This window comes from Alosa pseudoharengus, unplaced genomic scaffold (genome assembly GCF_046254945.1).
Source record: "Alosa pseudoharengus isolate Yale_2024_CS ecotype anadromous, Long Island Sound unplaced genomic scaffold, YU_APseudo_1.1 YU_APseudo_1.1_scf_9, whole genome shotgun sequence".
NCBI classification, from domain to species: domain Eukaryota; kingdom Metazoa; phylum Chordata; class Actinopteri; order Clupeiformes; family Clupeidae; genus Alosa; species Alosa pseudoharengus.
In genome coordinates this window covers 29,198,119-29,218,824 of record NW_027468881.1, presented here as the reverse complement: position 1 = coordinate 29,218,824, position 20,706 = coordinate 29,198,119, and the positions used below count along the sequence as shown (strand labels likewise).

The window sequence follows — 20,706 nt, the reverse complement described above, 5'->3', positions numbered from 1 at the left end:
TTTTATGCCATCCAGAGGCAGGATGACATATTTACAATTTGGCAAGCTAATGCAGCAAAAGTGAGGGATAAAATCCGAAAAAGGAAGCAGCAGCAGGGCACACATATGGCCATACAAGTAGGTGACAAGGTGCTGAGGCAGAATATCAGAAGCCAGCAGAGGAAGGGTGGCAAGTTGGACTCTAATTTTCTAGGGCCATACACAGTTGTGAAGGCAGATGGAAAAAGTGTCGACTTAATAGATGACAGGGGTACAGTCTTTCCCAAAATCAACATCGACCATTTAATTCATTTTAGGAACCAAAAAATTCCCCCTGTACAGCTCCCTACATGGACAACCCAGACATGACCCAGCCACCTTCCCCTGTCATCCATACACCTTACAACCATCCTGCTGCTGAAAGCCCTGTTCCTGCTGCTGCTCCTGCCCCTGCTGAGAGCCCTGCTGCTGCTGAGAGCCCTGTTCCTGCCCCTGCTCCTGCTGAGAGCCCTGTTCCTGCTCCTGCTGAGGGCCCTGTTCCTGCTCCTGCTCCTGCTAAGAGCCCTGCTTCTCCTGCTGCTGCAGGTCTCTATACTGTATACATGTCAATTTAGATTTTTGTATATGAAATGCATAATCACTGCAATATTATCCCCGTTTCTCACAGTGCTGGAAAATATTTGGGAAAGGAGGATGGGCAAGCTCTGCAGCAAAATAGGCCCATACAAGATTTTTACCTGGGACCTGGAAAATCTGAAACCAGGAAAGAAACTTGAGAGCGAGGTTCTCTTTGATATTATCAGTATATTTCTATCAATGCCTGTCTTAATAATATAACCTATTTTGTGATCATATTCCTTGCAATATGTATGATGGTAATCAATGGATATTTATGGAGCCTGGCTGCAGGGTCATCAACAAAAGCATTTGCCATAGACACTTTTCAAATGACAAACATTTGGGAAGGAAAAGGCAGCAAAATGAAAAAGGTTCATACTCATTATGCTCTAGATAAAATCACAAAGGGTTTTCTTTTCAATCTCATAATGCAAAACATATTGTCTCTGCACTGTAGTTTGATCCAGAGGTGTATGACCTCATAATGGGTGCAGTGAATAAAGGAGATCACTGGACTCTTGTGGTCAGTATCACTCATTTTTAAAACAATGTCATTTAAAACACTGCACAGTCCTGATTCCCTTACTTACCTTTACAGGTTATATACCCACAAACATTTTTGTATTTTAACTCTTGTGGTGTGAGCACAAAAAAACTCGGACACTGCAGGAATGCTGTACGGTGAGTAAAATCACACATGGATAAAATCAAATGCTGCTTTGAATGTCAACATATCCTATGTTCATGACTTCTCGCTCTTAAAGGAATTTCATTGCCAGTAAAGGCATCAGAGGTAGGTGGAGATGCTCAACCCTACCCCACAGCCTCCAGCCTGATGGCACGTCATGTGGTATGTTTGTGTGTAAAGTAAATGTGTTGACATATTCAAATGTTTTGTTAATTGTTAATAGTATCTGTAAGCGTAATGTAAAGAGCATTGCTGAATTGAATGTTTATGGCTCAGTTTGCAGAGGCAGTCGTAACAGGGGGAGATTTAGAGTTCCCCTGCACCCAGAGGGATGTGGCCAATCTCAGAAAAAAGTTGGGTCTATACCTCCTGGAAAAATCAGGTATTTCAGACAAACTTGGGCAGCCGTGGCCCACTGGTTAGCACTCTGGACTTGTAACCGGAGGGTTGCCGGTTCGAGCCCCGACCAGTGGGCCGCGGCTGAAGTGCCCTTGAGCAAGGCACCTAACCCCTCACTGCTCCCCGAGCACCGCTGTTGTAGCAGGCAGCTCACTGCGCCGGGATTAGTGTTTGCTGTTTGTGTTTCACTAATTCACCGATTGGGTTAAATTTCCCAAATTTCCCTCACGGGATCAAAAAAGTATATATTAGGGCTGTAACGATACACCAACCTTACGATTCGGTTTGTATCACGATTTTTGACCCACGGTTCGATAGGAATCTCGATTTGTTTTTTTTTTCCTTTTTGTTTTTTTTTGGGGGGGGGGGGGGGGCTAGACATTTTATTAAATAACATTTTAATAGCCTCCTTTAGATTACAACACCAGAGGATTACAATATAATATATCTATTATTTTATATCCTGATATAAAAAATATTTTTCTGAATGACTGATATTTATGACAGCACACTTTATGCAGATTAGCCTATAGCCTAGGCCTACTATTTTTTATTACAACTCTACCTCTTTAATTCAGCTGTCTGGTTGAAGCCTGGAAATATTGTAAACAAAGTAGCATAGTTGGCTAGCTTAGCCTATCATAGTCTACAGATTGGACTGTTCAGTTTCCCCATGTGTGTTTAAGTTTCAAGGTAATACTTGTTCTCCTTGGGACAGGCACTTTTGGGAAACGTTGGTATTGAGATGATCAGTCAACTTCAATGCAAGAGTTTTAAACAAATATGTGCAGCATGCTAATGATGCTAAGCGGATTTAATAGTAATTTAGCTAGTCGTCTATGCGTCCTTGCTTTCACGATTGAATGTTTTATTTAAGTCGCGCGTGTTCATTGAGCAGGAGAGGGAGGGAGAGTGAGAGGGAGGGAGCGCGAGAGAGAGCGGGGCAAGGAGAGGGGGTTTACTCTATACTGTTTGGTAAAGTTGCACACATAGTCTACAATGAAAGCAAGGAGAGGTATGAAATTATTATTTATTTATTTATTTGTTTGTTTTTGGACAACGTAGGCTACCGATAAGTAAAGCGGGAGCTGTGGGTTGCTTTTGCGGCTGCCTATGCAAAGCACTGCGTGAAACACTAGAAAGGGTGTGTCACGATTCTGCCTTTTCACGCCGCGACACAGTATATATGAATGTCGCGATTTCGGTTTCGAATCGTATATCGTTACAGCCCTAGTATATATAGCCTACTTATATACTTATACTAAACTTACCTGAAAGACCTTGGAAGACCTTGGTGAATTATGTTTACTATGTGGAGACACTTATCCTTGTACACAAGAGTCTGTGGATACTTGGGTATGATATGTACATAAGATTCTTTTTTAATGTATATAACGTCTTGAGTTAATACTGATGTGAATCCTATGTTTTTTGTCTTCAAGATACAATGTGATGGCTGCCAGGGTTGGTACCATTGCGAATGTGTGAACTGGCCAGACACTAAAGGACTTTTTATTTGCCCTGGTTGCAAACGGCCCGAGTAGCCTAATAAATAATTTCACAACCTTTTGTGTGTTTACAGCTTCATTTGTAGTAATTGCTATAGATTATGTCCCAAAATAACTGTGCTGATGATGTCTATATATATATTTTTGTTATGACACAGGCTTGTGGCCATATGGTCTTCTAGTATACTTGCTAAATTTACACAAACACAATATGGGCAAGGAACACCAATGGAAACATACGAAGTGATAACATAGAGTATAGTTTATTACAGATATTTGTCTGGGTATACAATAAATCTTGCACAGGCTATAGACTATAGGCTAACAACAATCAAAATCATACACATTGCAGAGCAGATAATTTCATATCCAATATGATACTACAAATAAGTAGGCCTACCAATATGGTCTTCTGAGGCATAAAATAGCCAGTCCTAATGACATTAATGAAATAGTCAAAGGACCTAAACGTTACACCGCCTTTGTTTGACCGTAGGCCTAGGCTACAACATCAACACCAAATTGCATAACACTTCCCGACAAACACGGGATGTCCCCCGGATCTTATGCGGCCATTCACTACGTCCCGATTGGTCCCCAACGTCATGTTCTCTAGCGGACGTTCCGGTGACTTTATTGACGTCTGGAGCAAGTTATCCTTTGGTTATTGCGCGACGTCTGGTGCAGGACTTTCTGGGGACGTCACCGTCAGGTCCCTCGGATGACATTTGCATTTGGTCATTTCAAAGACATCCTAAGGACGTCCTTGTGTGGGCCCGACAATAACGTTATACCGGGGACATCAAGGAGACGTTTGTTTATTAAGTACACACATGACAGCGGAGTTGAGAGAGCTCTGCTACAGCCTGCAGGACGGAGACATCCAATCCATGCGCGATTTCACGTAACACGTCATTACATAGATTACATAGAGCTAGCAACATTGAGGTCAATTTACACAGCATAGAGCATCACAGTCCCGCCCACAGCCGAAATGCGGTTAGGTGCCGGAAGTAAGATTCCCATTCATTTGTCCCATTGACGTTTTGAAAAAATCCGTATCTAAAGAGATTAACAGCATGTCTTAGGCTAACCAGCTACGGCATAACTCATAAGCATACAACATATCATTTCGAGTGAAAAAACGAAGAGGAAATAAAAAAAGTCAAAGGTACAACACTGTGTACATATTTTAATTTCCGAGTGAAGGAACTACTCATCCCATAAACCACTGCGCCTCACTGAATAATATAAGCAAGGACGAACCGACGCAAATTGCCATTTGAACAATTTCCAACTGACGACAGCACGCGAACCCTTTCCTCCAAACAGTGATTTTTATATAGTGAATGTGCAGTTAATAGCAGTTATTTCAGGAGTAATCGTGTAAATAATAGTGTTTTGATATTTAATTTTATATTTATCATTGTGTATTTTACACGTTTATTTCAACATGGTGCAGTGCTTCGTACCTGACTGTCATCCTATGCTGTCATTACTGGTGCATGGCTCTTGGACCACCATATTCAGTTTATTAATTTGCCGTGAATTATTACACAAAATGTTCATTAATGTTGTTGTTGTGCGTCTTCTAATGATTACAAGTCTGTGTGTGACCTGTGCATATGGTTTCCCCTCTGTGCTAGTGTAGGCTATGCATTCTTAAGGTGATACATGGGGGAACTTTTGGGGGATTTTCTTTAGCAAATTTCTGAGCAACATGTTCCCTCTGGTTTATTTTTTTGTTGTATGATCATGATATCTTACTGGTGATAATTTGCCTACTGATAATTCTCTAACTCTAATTAATTAAAAAAATGTTGCCCAACATTAATGTGAATGTGCCAAGACAACAAATCTCAGGACATTGCCCAGCAGCATTGGTCAAAAAATTACCTTGTGCATCATCAATAGGTTATATAAATGAGTAAACCCATATCACACTTCCTCTCAAAACCCTAATCATCAGTCTATTCATATGAAGATATCTCATAGAGCTTATCTTACTGCTAAAGTCAGACACTCCACATCCATTTTGTGCTTTGTGCTCACAAAATGCTTTGGGGACTTTTATGCATATAATGTGGGACTGCCCTAAGATTTATGATTTTTGGAATAAGGTGTTACATTCATTGTCTGATCTCATTGATATTCAGCTTCCTATGGATCCTGTTTTACACCTTCTCAATGATGAATCTAAACTTGAATGCATGAATGAAAGGTCTACAAAGATCATTATTCAATTTTGGGTTCCACCCCACAACTTAGCCCATAAGCATTGGCTGAATACATTCTTAGAGATTATTTATCTTGAACTTTCTTCTGCCAAGATTAATGGCGCTACTCCACGGAATATGCAAACTTGGAGAAATGGAATTGCCAGAGTTCAAGACATTTTACTGGAGAGAAACTAAGTGGACTGTTCTATACTGACTGTGCTACACTGATAGTTGTGTTGTATCCCATGTGGTAGCGGTGGGAGGTATGTTTTGGTTTGTGTATCTGTATTGTAACAATGCCTTTCATATATGTTGTTACCCACCAAATAAAAAGTGAGTACCAAAAAACCCATATCATACAAACACACCCCATCAGAATATACCACTGTATAACCTTGAACACTGAAATACCCAGTGACTCCCAATTTACACACACCTTGTTGTACAGAAAATACATACTTGTTGTACATATAATATACAAATAGAAATAGGGGAAAAGAAAAGCATGTATTGTATGCCAACAGGCAACTGTACTACATAGACATGACATGCTCAGTGCACATGTTGTTTCACCATGGTAGACTCTCTCTGGTCAAGGCCACAATGTTGCTGGGGTACGGCCAGATAACATACCAAAGAAATTCCAAGGTACCATCCAAAACGATGGAGTACAATCCTGATTGCTGTGAGTGACACTGTGGGCGCTATACTTTAAATGCTGGCCAGTCTAACTGAAGCCTGCTTAATAACTAAGCAATATCTATTTGCAAATGTAATACCATGACAAAGATTCTAAATACAAACGTAATGCCGTTGGTTCATTTACAAGAACTTTGCTCATAGACTGACTTTGCACAGCACTGCAATTAGGGCCCCCTCTCTCCTTGGCCATGTTCATCAGGCCAGATGTCAATATGATGTCTGGCTGTTGGCTCGGAAAAGAATTCCTATGCTAAATAAATAGCTTCATGTGTATGTGTCCCAAAGCTAAATGAATAGACTCCCAATGTCAAGGCTCAGATCTGGGTTCAGAATTTCTGGGATACTATAACACAAACATATGACACACATTCACCAATGGGCAAAACTCTCCACAAAATTCATACATGCTACCACACCTACAGAGGAATAATGCATTGGCATGAAATACGCAATAACTCCCAATACATTCATACACATCTTTTAATAGAAACATCACACTACACACATGGAGAAACATAACTGTTGAAACTGGAACACAGAACTTGAAATAGAATATCTCAGGGCAAGTCTACATATTCTGTCCAGCCTCTCTCCTGTGTGAATGTGCAAGTGTTTTCTGAGATCTCCTTTACAGGTAAACTTCTCTCATGTGTGTATGCGCTGATGGACTTTCAGATGGGCTCGTCGCACAAAACTCTTGCCACACTGGGGGCATGAGTAAGGCCTTTCTCCCGTGTGAATCCGCTGATGCCTTTTGAGATCTCACTTGTAAGTAAACCTCTGACTACAGTCAGTGCACTGGAATGGCTCTGTTCCTGTGTGAATGCGCTGGTGCATTTTGAGATAGTACCTATGAGTGAAGCTCTTGCCACACTGATTGCAACAGAATGGCCTCTCTCCTGTGTGAAACCGCTGGTGTGTTTTGAGACTGTCCCCTCGAGTGAAGCTCTTGCCACACTGATCACAGTGGTACGGCCTCTCTCCAGTGTGAGTGCGCTGGTGTTTTTTGAGATATCTTTTTAAGGTAAACTTCTTACCACAGTCAATGCACAGGAATGGCCTCTCTCCAGTGTGAGTGCGCTGGTGTCTTTTGAGACTGTCCCCTCGAGTGAAGCTCTTGCCACACTGATCGCAGTGGTACGGCCTTTCTCCAGTGTGAGTGCGCTGGTGTTTTTTGAGATCTCTTTTAAAGGTAAACTTCTTACCACGGTCAATGCACAGGAATGGCCTCTCTCCAGTATGAGTGCGCTGGTGTGTTTTGAGACTGTACCTTCGAGTGAAGCTCTTGCCACACTGTTCACAGCAGTACGGCCTCTCATCTGTGTGAATCCTTGTGTGTTTTTTGAGTATTACCAAATATCTAAACTGCTTGCCACAGTGGATGCAGTAATATGGCCTCTCTCCTGTGTGAGTGCGCTGATGCGCTTTGAGATCGCTAAGTGAAGTGAATCTCCTACCACACAAGGAGCAGTAGTGTGGCCTCCTACCTGTGTGGACATGATGATGTTTCCTGAGCTGAGACCGGAAGTGGAACTTTCTACCACACACAGAACAGGAGTGTTTTTTGGATTTCTCTGTCTCTGTATGTGACATGGAGGGAAATGCTGGGGTCTCCGAGGATGATGCTTCTGCTAAAACACAAACACACACACACACATATATATATATACACATATATATGAGAACACACACGTATGTACAGCACATAAAACATGAACAGTTTTATTCATGTTATAAGAGTAGGTGTGGGCAATATGGAATTAAAACATACGGTATTCATGGGATTTTTTGTGTCAACAATATGAATGACAACATGACAATACCATTCAACATGCTCTGAATATCAAGCATGGCCATAAGAATGACCAATGATTTCAAAGTTGACGTAAAGACTACAGCCATTACGATGCTAGAGTTGAAAATGATTCCCAAATATGAGAGGCCAGACTCTCTTCATGAAGAGAATAAATCTGGTTTAACCAGCTAGTTATTTAGACCAGGGGTCTCAAATGTTACCCTGCAAGCCAAATCCAGCATGGAACGTTGTGTTGTGTGGCCCTTTGATTTATTTACTTTTACAATGACATGCTATAGATTTTGTATATAATTTTATGTCAGTTTTGTATATAATCTCATGTCAGAGTGAGTGACTGAAGGGAGAGAGAGAGATCTTACGAGTGTTGGGCTGCTTTCTGTTGCTGTTGTCTGACTTTTGCTGGCCCAGCGTTCTACAACAGTCCACCAGCACCACGGATACAGTCCTTAACTGGACCAGAGCTTGTTGGTCTGAAGGGGACAGATCTGTTTTGGAACACAGGACTGGAGCCATGTTGGACTTCTCTTGTCCCTAAAGTTCAAGTGTGAAATGACAAATACAAAAGGCAAACCACAGTGTTAAATTTGTTTTGAATGTTCCTAAAATTAAATGCATTATTTTTCTACTTGTCATCTGATGATGGTTTAACTGTTTTATTAGCTTTAACATGTCTGACCTTAATTGACCTCAATAACAGTTTGCAGTTAGCATGTCTGATGATATGGGCTGAGTTTAAAAAAGCTAAGTGGAATTCTGTAGGATTCTAGTTGTCTTGTACCCTGGAAATCCAGAGTTCTCGCGAGAGCACAATGGAATTGTCTCTGTGAGACACTCTGGCAATGAGCAATGATGCACTTTACTTTTACCCCTTGCATCCCGTGGAACCAATCAAATTGGCGTATCTGATATAGGCGGGCCAGAGGCGAGCTAAACTGATGACGACAGCGCTGCAACGTTGGAGGTCAGTAATGGTTTGCAGTGTTATCCAATTGCGTCAAAGTCCGGAATCATTCAGAGTAAACATTGGTCCAGTGTTATCCAATTGCGTGCAGTGAGATTTTTAAATGCATGCTTGGTGCCGCCCCTCGAGTTGGGCCATTACATTGTTCATGGCCAAACCCTTAATCTTTCTAGATTACCAGGGTCTGGATTTTCCAGGCTAGTTGTCTTGAGCGTGTCGTGTGGAATTCCAATCCACTGATTAAAACTATTAAATAATGAATAGTTAAATAATTTAGACAAAGTGAAAGAATACTTTAAGATGTGTAGCTTTAGTGCAATCCGGACTGCGTCGTGAGCATTAGTTCATGAAGTAAGCTGATTCTGACATTCTGACATAATGGCTCTTATACCCCTGTCAAGTAATCGTCACTTGTTTGTGTGAACTCAGAATAGAAGACCAAATTCTTCTTAACCAAATTAGGGTAGACATAGGTAGCTGAGGCTTTATGCTATTTACTTCTTCTGACCTCTAACCTTGCTGACCAGTCACTCCAGGCTTCAAGTCCTTATCGGTCATTCTTGGTGCCAAGCCTACAGTATTTGTTTAGCTTACATTAACCCTGCCATTTCACCACACCAGAATTAAAATTCATAAAAACACCAAGTTACATTCTTTTGAGTGGCAGCAAAGGCAGCCAATCAGCGTCAAGTGCTTGCATTTCGTAATAGGGTTGCTAGTTCAGCCCAAAAGGACGCCAAATAGGCGCAAAACCACGCATTGAAAATCCCCCACCCTAACATAGCTTTCTGAGCGAGGTTTTTAGGAAGCTTCAAAAGGCATTACAGACCCAACCAAATATAGACAGGTTTCCCGTTTACCAACAAAACTAGATGCACACGCAGCCGTGGGGCAGAAGATGCTTGGTGGCCGTCCACAACGTTATAAACTTAACCTAATGGTCGGCTACTGTAAGCTACAATCGGATTTTTTTTGTATAGCCCTGTTGTCTCAATAATAATAACATCTCATTTCAGACTATAATTCAGAGATTGCCGTTCATTTGCATTATTAATATAACATCGTATTTTGGCGAAGACATGCATTCCGTTAGGAATATTGAATATTCTCTAACCATTGTGATTTTGAGTTGGTGCAGTTTTCAGCACAAAAACTCATTTTATTCTTTTCATGGAGAGCACTGCTATAGCTGTTCTATGGTGCTTTCTGCCTCTTAGTTGCGCACGCATGTTTTTGTGACGTTGCATAGAAATCCATGTATATGTCACATCACAGAACAAGAATAAATACCCCGTTCAATCATTCTGTCACCTTTAACTGTATTAGTTTCATGAAGATCCTTTAATCTGGTTGGGAGATTTCACACCAACACTATATTTTTCGAGTATAACCTCATGTGACCTTGGCCTTTGACCTCAAGACCTTAAATACCTAATCAGTTCATCAAGCTCTTATAATGAGTAAATATATCAAGTTTGATAAAGATCCTCTAACCAGCTTGGGAGATATTGCCTAATATCATGATGTTTTAACATATCATTTTGGCCCAGTATGTATTGTATTGTATTGTGGCACAAAAGAAAACCCTCTTTTTTCTCAGGTAAGGATTGGCATTGTAGGCACCTGATATTCTTAATATACATAAAATAACAGTTGAAATGATACCAAATATGCTTTCGCTCTATTTACTGCCACCTTCAACCCTAATTCCCTCAGACTACATGGGCACTTGGACCTGAATACAGGCGCTGTAGCCAGTTGTGCCCTAGCGCCCCCGAGCGTGCTACTGTAGCTTCACTGGATATCTGGACAGCATATATTCTAAAGCATCTCAGCGTTTTTGATATTAGGTCAAGACGGTTGATTCTTCACATTCTTTTCCTACCCAAGGTAATTTTTTGTATGTTTTAAATTCAAATAAAACTCTACATAGCACCTTTAATTAACATACTGTGCAACACAAATACCATGACCTGCAATCCAAACTCAGTACCTGCAGCAGTTCAGGTTTAATGTCTGCAGCTGAAGAAATGGTCTGTTCTGTTCTAGGATCAGTTCCCTCTACTGTAGGAAGAGAAAAGAAGAATTCTATTACATATATATGCCACTTTCAACTACAAGGTCCTTCTGTGAGAGAGAAAGGACAATGAGGTACATAATCAACAAAACAAAAAGGGAGAAGAGGTTTTTTTTAATCCAGAACATCAGAAACTCTGAGTGTATGTGTGTGTGTGTGTGCATGTGTGTCCTACAACTCCTTACCAGATTGCCTATAATCTCCATCTCTATCACTGCCCTCTTCCTTTTTAATCCTCGATACTGGATCCTGATAGTCGGACCAGACCAGCAACTGAGATGGCTGACCATCAAACAAGACTAGCTGACTTTTAGCATTAGACGGGACCAGTGGATTTTCTTCATTGGATGACAGCAGTGGACTCGGCTCCTGAGAAGAGACCAGCGAACTCTGGATGTTAGTAGAGATCAGCGGTTCTGACCAGAACAGTGTCTCCTCAGCTGGTCTCAGCTGGTCTGACTGGAGAGGAGAGCTGGGAGTCTTCATTTGCTGGAAAACACACATATCAGATGTCTGTGTATGTAGGCTGTGTGTACAGTATGTGTATGTGTGTGTGTCAGACTTGATGAGATGACTGAATTTATCTCCATAAAAGTGTGTCTGTGTCTACGTCTCTACCTTGAGCTGGCTCTCCCCACCCTGCAGCCATTCCTTTACTTCCTGAACTGGCCTATCAGGGTCAGAGTTCAAAGGTTAAAGGTAGAAAGAAGATGGTCAAAGTTAGCTGACAGAAATTCTAACTATACTGCTCCATCAAAGATCTCTCCCAAATGTTCCCAAACTATCGCCAAAGGCATTGTAGAAGGACAAATAAAAAACATAAACATCATGCAGTTTATGGTGGATACCGTAATATTCATATGTTCATGTGTGTGTGTGTGTGTGTGTGTGTGCGTACCTATGATTACTCTGCTGGCTTTCAAACTGTTGAACATCCCTTAGTTCATTCTTCAGAAGAGCCACAGTCTTTATGAACACAACACACAAACACACATTATGTCTGTTAAAATCCTGCTCATCTCTCCCCTTTAGATAGAGAGATAGATAGATAGATACTGTATTGATCCCCAGGGGGAAATTCAAGGTCTCAGTAGCATACAGACATCACACACAACATGCACTTACAGCAGAAAAAGTAATATACATATAAAAAACTCCACTGTACAATAGAGACAGTAGAAGATAAACATGATACTAAAATACTAAATGTACTATATAAACTAAATCAAATATCAACATAGTGTGCTTAAGGATGATCAAGCATGACAGGGCAGGGACTGAGCCTGTAATTCAATAATAATAATAATAATACCTTGGACTTATATAGCGCCTTTCATGGTACCCAAGGTCGCTTTACAATGAGGGGGGAGGGGGTAAGGGGTCCTCACTAGTAACCACCACCAATGTGTAGCACCCACCTGGGTGATGCACGGCAGCCATTATGGGCCAGAACGCTCACCACACACCAGCTTGAGGTGGAGAGTGAGGGAGTGAATGACCCAATTACAGTGGGGGATGATTAGGGGGCCAGATTGAATGAGCCAGATTGGGAATTTAGCCAGGACACCGGGGAACCCCCTACTCTTTACGATAAGTGCCATGGGATCTTTAATGACCACAGTGAGTCAGGACCTCGGTTTAACGTCTCATCCGAAGGACGGCATCTCCTACAGTGCAGTGTCCCCGTCACAGCACTGGGGCATTGGGATAGATATTTTTTGGCCAGAGGGAAGAGTGCCACCTACTGGCCACCCACCAACACCACTTCCAGCAGCAACCCAGTTTTCCAAGGAGGTCTCCCATTCAAGTACTAACCAGGCCCACACCTGCTTAGCTTTAGTAATTCAGCTAAGACAAGGCATCCATTGGTATGGATGCTGGCATTGTATGGTGCTCTATGAGAGTGAGTGTCACGGTGATGGTACAAATAAGTAAGTCCAACAGTGCAAGGATAACGTCTAGAGACCAGCATAAAATAAATAGGGACATATAAGAGAATAATGTAGACAAGGTAATATAAAAAAACTATATCAGTGCAAGAATAGGTTGAGGTAGGGTTACAGCCATTGGTCAAGTATTGAGTATAAGGTATTACTGTAAGCATCAAGTACAGCCACAGTCCAGTTTTACTTTGCTGCCCATTCATAATACATAGGGTATGAGTAAATCGGGCATATAGCTGATATCTTTGGATCTGTGCCATTGAGAGAAAACTGGTTCAACCACCCAAACCATATATTTTCTGAAAGCATATAACCTAAAGATAAGATCTAACATGGGTTTTGACATGTCCTACCCTCCTGCTATAGCCTCATATAACTTTGAAATAATTTTACCTTTACCTTTGACCCCATTACCTTTAGTACCTAATCAGTGCATGTAGACTTTATTAACTGTATTAGTTTCAAGAAGATCCTTTAATCTGGATGGGAGATTTCACACCAAGCCGTTGGTTAGGGCTTCGGTCTTGTATCCGAAGGGGTGCCAGTTCGATCCCCGACGAGTAGGAAAAATGTGGGCGGGGAAAGTGGTTGGGCACTGCTCTCCTATGCCCACATCCATGGCTGAAGTGCCCTTGAGCAAGCCACCTAACCCTCACTGCTCCCCGAGCGTTGTTGTAGCAGGCAGCTCACTGCTGCCGGTTAAGGTGTGCTTCACCTCACTGTGTGTTCACTGTGTGCTGTGTGTGTTTCACTAATTCATGGATAAATGCAGAGACCAAATATCTCTCACGAGATCAATAGAGTATATATACTTACTTATACTTATATTTTCGCGTATAACCTCATGTGACCTTGGCATTTGACCTCAAGACCTTAATACCAAATCAGTTCATCAAGCTCTTATAATGAGTAAGTATACCAAGTTTGATAAAGATCCTCTAACCAGCTTGAGAGATATTGCCAAATATCACGATGTTCTGACATATCATTTTGGCCCAGTATGTATTGTATTGTGGTACAAAAGAAAGCCCTCTATTTTTTCCAGTAAGGATTGGCATTGTAGGCACCTGAAATTCTTAATATACATAAAATGACTGTTTAAATGATACCAAATATGCTTTCGCTCTATTTACTGCCACCTTCAACCCTAATTTGCTGATTACATGGGCACTTGGACCCGAATACAGGCGCTGTAGCCAGTTGTGCCATAGCGCCCCCGAGCATGCTAGCTTCACTGGATATCTGGACAGCATATATTCTAAAGCATCTCGGCGTTTTTTGATATTAGGTTAAGACGGTTGATTCTTCACATTCTTTTCCTACCCAAGGTCATTTTTCATAGTTTTAAATTAAAATAAAACTCTACATAGCACCTTTAATTAACATACTGTGCACCACAAATACCATGACCTGCAATCCAAACTCAGTACCTGCAGCAGTTCAGGTTTAATGTCTGCAGCTGAAGAAATGGTCTGTTCTGTTCTAGGATCAGTTCCCTCTACTGTAGGACGAGAAAAGAAGAATTCTATTACATATATATGCCACTTTCAACTACAAAGTCCTTCTGTGAGAGAGAAAGGACAATGAAGTACATAATCAACGGAACAAAAAGGGAGAAGAGGTTTTTTTTAATCCAGAACATCAGAAAGTCCTTGTGTATGACTGAGTGTGTGTGTGTGTGTGTGTGTGTGTGTGTGTGTGTGTGTGTGTGTGTGTCCTACAACTCCTTACCAGATTGCCTGTAATCTCCATCTCTATCACTGCCCTCTTCCTCTTTAATCTCCGAGACTGGATCCTGATAGTCGGTCCAGACCAGCAACTGAGAGGGCTGACCATCAAACAAGACTAGCTGACTTTTAGCATTAGACGGGACCAGTGGATTTTCTTCATCGGATGACAGCAGTGGACTCGGCTCCTGAGAAGAGACCAGCGAACTCTGGATGTTAGTAGAGATCGGCGGTTCTGACCAGAACAGTGTCTCCTCGGCTGGTCTCAGCTGGTCTGACTGGAGAGGAGAGCTGGGAGTCTTCATTTGCTGGAAAACACACATATCAGATGTCTGTGTATGTAGGCTGTGTGTGTGTGTGTGTGTGTGTGTGTGTGTATGTGCCAGACTTGATGAGATGACTGAATTTCACTCCATAAAAGTGTGTCTGTGACTACGTCTCTACCTTGAGCTGGCTCTCCCTGCTCTGCAGCCATTCCTTTACTTCCTGAATTGGCCTGTCAGCGTCAGAGTTCAAAGGTTAAAGGTAGAAAGAAGATGGTCAAAGTTTGCTGACAGAAATTCTAACTATACTGCTCCATCAAAGATCTCTCCCAAATGTTCCCAAACTATCGCCAAAGGCATTGTAGAAGGACAAATAAAAAACATAAACATCATGCAGTTTATGGTGGATACCGTAATATTCATATGTTCATGTGTGTGTGTGTGTGTGTGTGTGTGTGTGCGTACCTATGATTACTCTGCTGGCTTTCAAACTGTTGAACATCCCTTAGTTCATTCTTCAGGAGAGCCACAGTCTTTATGAACACACACACACACATTATGTCTGTTAAAATCCTGCTCATCTCTCTCACTCACTCACACACAGACAGAGGGGGGGGGGGAGGGCTGAAATCATACAACACACACTCTACACCTAAAACTAATTTGCCATGTACTGTGCATAGTAATCTCTAATGGAATTACAGAGTAAATGTGAATTTGCAACTCAGTGAATGTGAATACCAAATCAGTTCATCAAGCTCTTATAATGAGTAAGTATACCAAGTTTGATAAAGATCGATCCTCTAACCAGCTTGAGAGATATTGCCAAATACCACGATGTTCTGACATATCATTTTAGCCCAGTATGTATTGTATTGTGGTACAAAAGAAAGCCCTCTATTTTTTTCCAGTAAGGATTGGCATTGTAGGCACCTGAAATTCTTAATATACATAAAATGACTGTTTAAATGATACCAAATATGCTTTCGCTCTATTTACTGCCACCTTCAACCCTAATACGCTAAGACTACATGGGCACTTGGACCCGAATACAGGCGCTGTAGCCAGTTGTGCCATAGCGCCCCCGAGCATGCTAGCTTCACTGGATATCTGGAAAGCATATATTCTAAAGCAACTCGGCGTTTTTGATATTAGGTCAAGACGGTTGATTCTTCACATTCTTTTCCAACCCAAGGTCATTTTTCATAGTTTTAAATTAAAATAAAACTCTACATACCACCTTTAATTAACATACTGTGCACCACAAATACCATGACCTGCAATCCAAACTCAGTACCTGCAGCAGTTCAGGTTTAATGTCTGCAACTGAAGAAATGGTCTGTTCTGTTCTAGGATCAGTTCCCTCTACTGTAGGACGAGAAAAGAAGAATTCTATTACATATATATGCCACTTTCAACTACAAAGTCCTTCTGTGAGAGAGAAAGGACAATGAAGTACATAATCAACGGAACAAAAAGGGAGAAGAGTTTTTTTTTAATCCAGAGCATCAGAAAGTCCTTGTGTATGACTGAGTGTGTGTGTGTGTGTGTGTGTGTGTGTGTGTGTGTGTGTGTGTGTGTGTGTGTGTGTGTGTGTGTGTGTGTCCTACAACTCCTTACCAGATTGCCTGTAATCTCCATCTCTATCACTGCCCTCTTCCTCTTTAATCTCCGAGACTGGATCCTGATAGTCGGTCCAGACCAGCAACTGAGAGGGCTCACCATCAAACAAGACTAGCTGTTTTTTAGCATTAGACGGGACCAGTGGATTTTCTTCATCGGATGACAGCAGTGGACTCGGCTCCTGAGAAGAGACCAGCGAACTCTGGATGTTAGTAGAGATCGGCGGTTCTGACCAGAACAGTGTCTCCTCGGCTGGTCTCAGCTGGTCTGACTGGAGAGGAGAGCTGGGAGTCTTCATTTGCTGGAAAACACACATATCAGATGTCTGTGTATGTAGGCTGTGTGTACAGTATGTGTGTGTGTGTGTGTCAGACTTGATGAGATGACTGAATTTCTCTCCATAAAAGTGTGTCTGTGTCTACGTCTTTACCTTGAGCTGGCTCTCCCCACTCTGCAGCCATTCCTTTACTTCCTGAACTGGCCTGTCAGGGTCAGAGTACAAAAGTTAAAGGTAGAAAGAAGATGGTCGAAGTTTGCTGACAGAAATTCTAACTATAGTGCTCCATCAAAGATCTCTCCCAAATGTTGTTAACAATCGCCAAAGGCATTGTAGAAGGACAAATAAAAACCATAAACATCATGCAGTCTATGGTGGATACCGTAATATTCATATGTTCATGTGTGTGTGTGTGTGTGTGTGTGTGTGCGTACCTATGATTACTCTGCTGGCTTTCAAACTGTTGAACATCCCTTAGTTCATTCTTCAGGAGAGCCACAGTCTTTATGAACACACACACACATTATGTCTGTTAAAATCCTGCTCATCTCTCTCACTCACTCACACACAGACAGAGGGGGGTGGGCTGAAATCATACAACACACACTCTACACCTAAAACTAATTTGCCATGTACTGTGCATAGTAATCTCTAATGGAATTACAGAGTAAATGTGAATTTGCAACTCAGTGAGTTTTCTTCCTCTACACACACACACACACACGCACACACACACACACCTGATTGGCTTGTGTAAGTGAGTTGTCTTTTTCCTCCAGGAGTTTCTGTAGTTCTTCAATCTTCAGTGTCAGCTGTCGGTTTGACTGCACATGCTCCGTCAGGCTCCTCTCAGTCTCCGCCTCCCTCTCCTCCAGACGGCCAATCAACACGCAGAGCTCCTGGTTTCTACCTACTTCATGCTGATACATACCAACAGCAAACATGGTAACGTTTAAAATGACTTTTGAAGGTAAGTGCAAAGTCCCTTTAGGCAAGTCACTCCACTCGGCGGCCATATTGCAACACTTTGGGTACTTATCGGGCATCTATTTCGGGCAGAACTGCGCACAAGGCTTCACGACACCAAACTTGTTCAAGCGGAGAGATCACAACACATGATTGGTCCGATGTATTCACAACACACAACATGATTGCCGCGATGTATTCACATGTTGACTTTTAGCTGCGGAAGGGGCGGGATATGTGTAGACAACTGCCATATTGTAGGGGTGTAACGGTTCATGTATTCGTATTGAACCGAAACGGTGCGGGCGTCACGGTTCGGTGCATGAATTTACACGGAGAATACACGGTATAAAAAAACATAAAACTCGTGTGCGGATTAATTAATGTCATGCGCAATTAGGCTACTGTTAAGTAGCGAGAGTTACGGGAGTTCTTTAGCGACACCTAACGCTAATCTGTAGCCTCGCCTTAGCTCTGAAGCTCTGATTGGCGCCTATGTTTTTTTTGTCAGGTCGTTGGTCGAGTCAGTCAGTCAGAGATAGTAGCACTAAGGTGGCGACACACATAGAGGATCCGCTGGTCTCTTCGCAAGTTTGAGAACTTCAGTTACAGTAGTACAGGCGAGAGAGTGGTGGATAACAAACTGTGTGTCGGCGTTGTTTAGCAGTTGTTGGGTATGTGAGTGGAAATATATGCTACACATATTCGAAGCAATCACCCAGATGATGTAGGCTACCAATCACTGAAATGAAAAAAAAAAAAAAAAACTTCCCCTGCGCTTCACCAGCCTTTGGATACACATACAAAAAGAGCCAAAACCTATGTCTTAAATTAAATGATTTCGTAATGACAGAAAGCCATGTAAATCGCGTGGTAATTACCTTTATGTTGGGGTAACTTGTAACTTCTCACATGAGGAGCTGGTAAGTGTCAACGCTAACCAGGCTAATAAACAAACCATGCTACGGTGAGTTAACGTCGAAGGGCAAAGTCATGTGACTTAGTTGTAGTCTGTTTATGAAATGAAACGAGCAATTTCGTTTTTTAAAAGAAGGCAAAATAGTGTGATATTTTCATAGTTAGTAGGGTAGATTATTACTGTACACACACTGAAAAATATTGAGGCAAATTGTAGACCCTTCCATATACAACTAAACACAGATGTTAAAGGTCTTGCTTAAGTGGATTTTTAAAAATCATTATTCTATGTAATTTGCACTTTCAGAAATAAGAGATGCTGTAGGCCTATTTTAAGTTTTATAGCTGATTGTCTTATTTTGTTTACAACTTACAGATGGAGTCTGGGTACTTATTGTAGGCTACTGTTTAGCCTACATCTTACACACTTCAGGCTGTTGCAGATAGCTTAGGGAAGAGACTGTATGACACTGGTACAGCCTGATACACAATAAAAAAAAAAAATTGCTTTCTGCATTTTTGGTTTTGCTTTTCCCTCCATTGTACCGAACTCGTACCGAACCGTGATGTCCGAACCGAAGTATGAACCGAACCGTGACTTCTGTGTACCGTTACACCCCTACCATATTGGCATTATGAACTAAACCCCATGCGTTTCTATCACTACCGTTTACCACAGCCACTTTCGATTTCAAAACTATAGAGCTATAACTATAACTATAGTCGCTGATTTGGCAGCTTATCTGGAAACGATGGAAACGTTAGTGAATTATGGGGTTCCAGACTAGTATCTCCCAGAAAGGAGATCCAGGTGTGTGTGGTCAGGCTATCACAGCATGCCATTGTCAACCAATCTGCCAAAAGAACCAAACTGGCATCCTAGAAGGCTCTGACCAGTACCAGCTGTGCTGTTGTTAGTGTTCACATGTCCTTTAAGGTGGTTAGCTGTTATAAATACTCTATAGAACAGCTTTAATGCACCTGACAGTCATGGCAACTTTTACCATCCAGTGAGACCCAATAAGAAAAGCTGTCCAGTGTGAATATTCTTCGTCATTGATTTCAAAACACACAATCAAAGGTGTCAGCAGACTAGCAGGTGGGAGGGCTGCTACCTTCCAACTAACAGAAAATTGTATCTTGTGAAGGTAGCCTACGGTTCAGAAATAAAAATGATTTTGCCTGTGGTACCAGTTCTGATGTGTGGAACCATCATAATACACCACTGTAGTATACCTACTGTAGAAGGTGCTTTTCACCATTGATGCTACTGAGCTGGAGGATAGACAAAGCAAAGGAGTCGCAGTGATGGCAAACAGTCTCAGTCTGTCATGCTACAAATTCATTGGTGTGTGAGATCATGTTAGTCTACCTGAAATGCTTGTGTGATGAATTGAGTGGCCTTCTCCAGGTTGATGCAGGCTTGTTTGTGACTCATATCCAGATGCTGATGGGTCTCATCCATCTACACACACACACACACACACACACACACACACACAGAGACAGAGAGAGAGAGAGAGAGAGAGAGAGAGAGAGAGAGAGGGTGCATTGACTACAGATCATTAATTTGGCCAGAAACCCCCAGGGAACGCAGAGTGAGATGTCGCCTTCAAACTGACCAAGGATGAACGGGCGTGAGCCGCGTGACCTCCGTAGCCAGAAACAACAACCGTTGGAGGCGCGAGGTGACGACCTTCCGATCTTTGCATCGCGCGCTTGGAAAGTTAGGCTACCAAGAACATGAAGTGGAGACTTCACGCAGATATCAACTTAACAACACCAAAGTCGTAGGCTACTGCAAGCGTACAATACTCTACCCTATCTTGCCAATCCCCTTGTAATGCAAAAACAAAGCTTAATAGGCTATATCTAACGCATAAACAAGACACGTTTGCTTCTTAAAGATGAACTGAACTGAAAGAATCAACATTGATAATGTGTTGATTATGACAATTAAAAATAAATGACACTAAAAAAATAATTTAAAAAAATCAATACGTAGCCTTTTTTAAGCAACAC

The 20,706-nt window shown here is 41.8% G+C and overlaps 1 pseudogene; it reads right to left on the bottom strand.

The window, feature by feature from the left end:
• Window positions 1-6,589: 6,589 nt before the first annotated feature.
• LOC143115295 (uncharacterized) overlaps window positions 6,590-20,706 on the bottom strand; it is a 41,355-nt pseudogene continuing 27,238 nt past the window's right edge.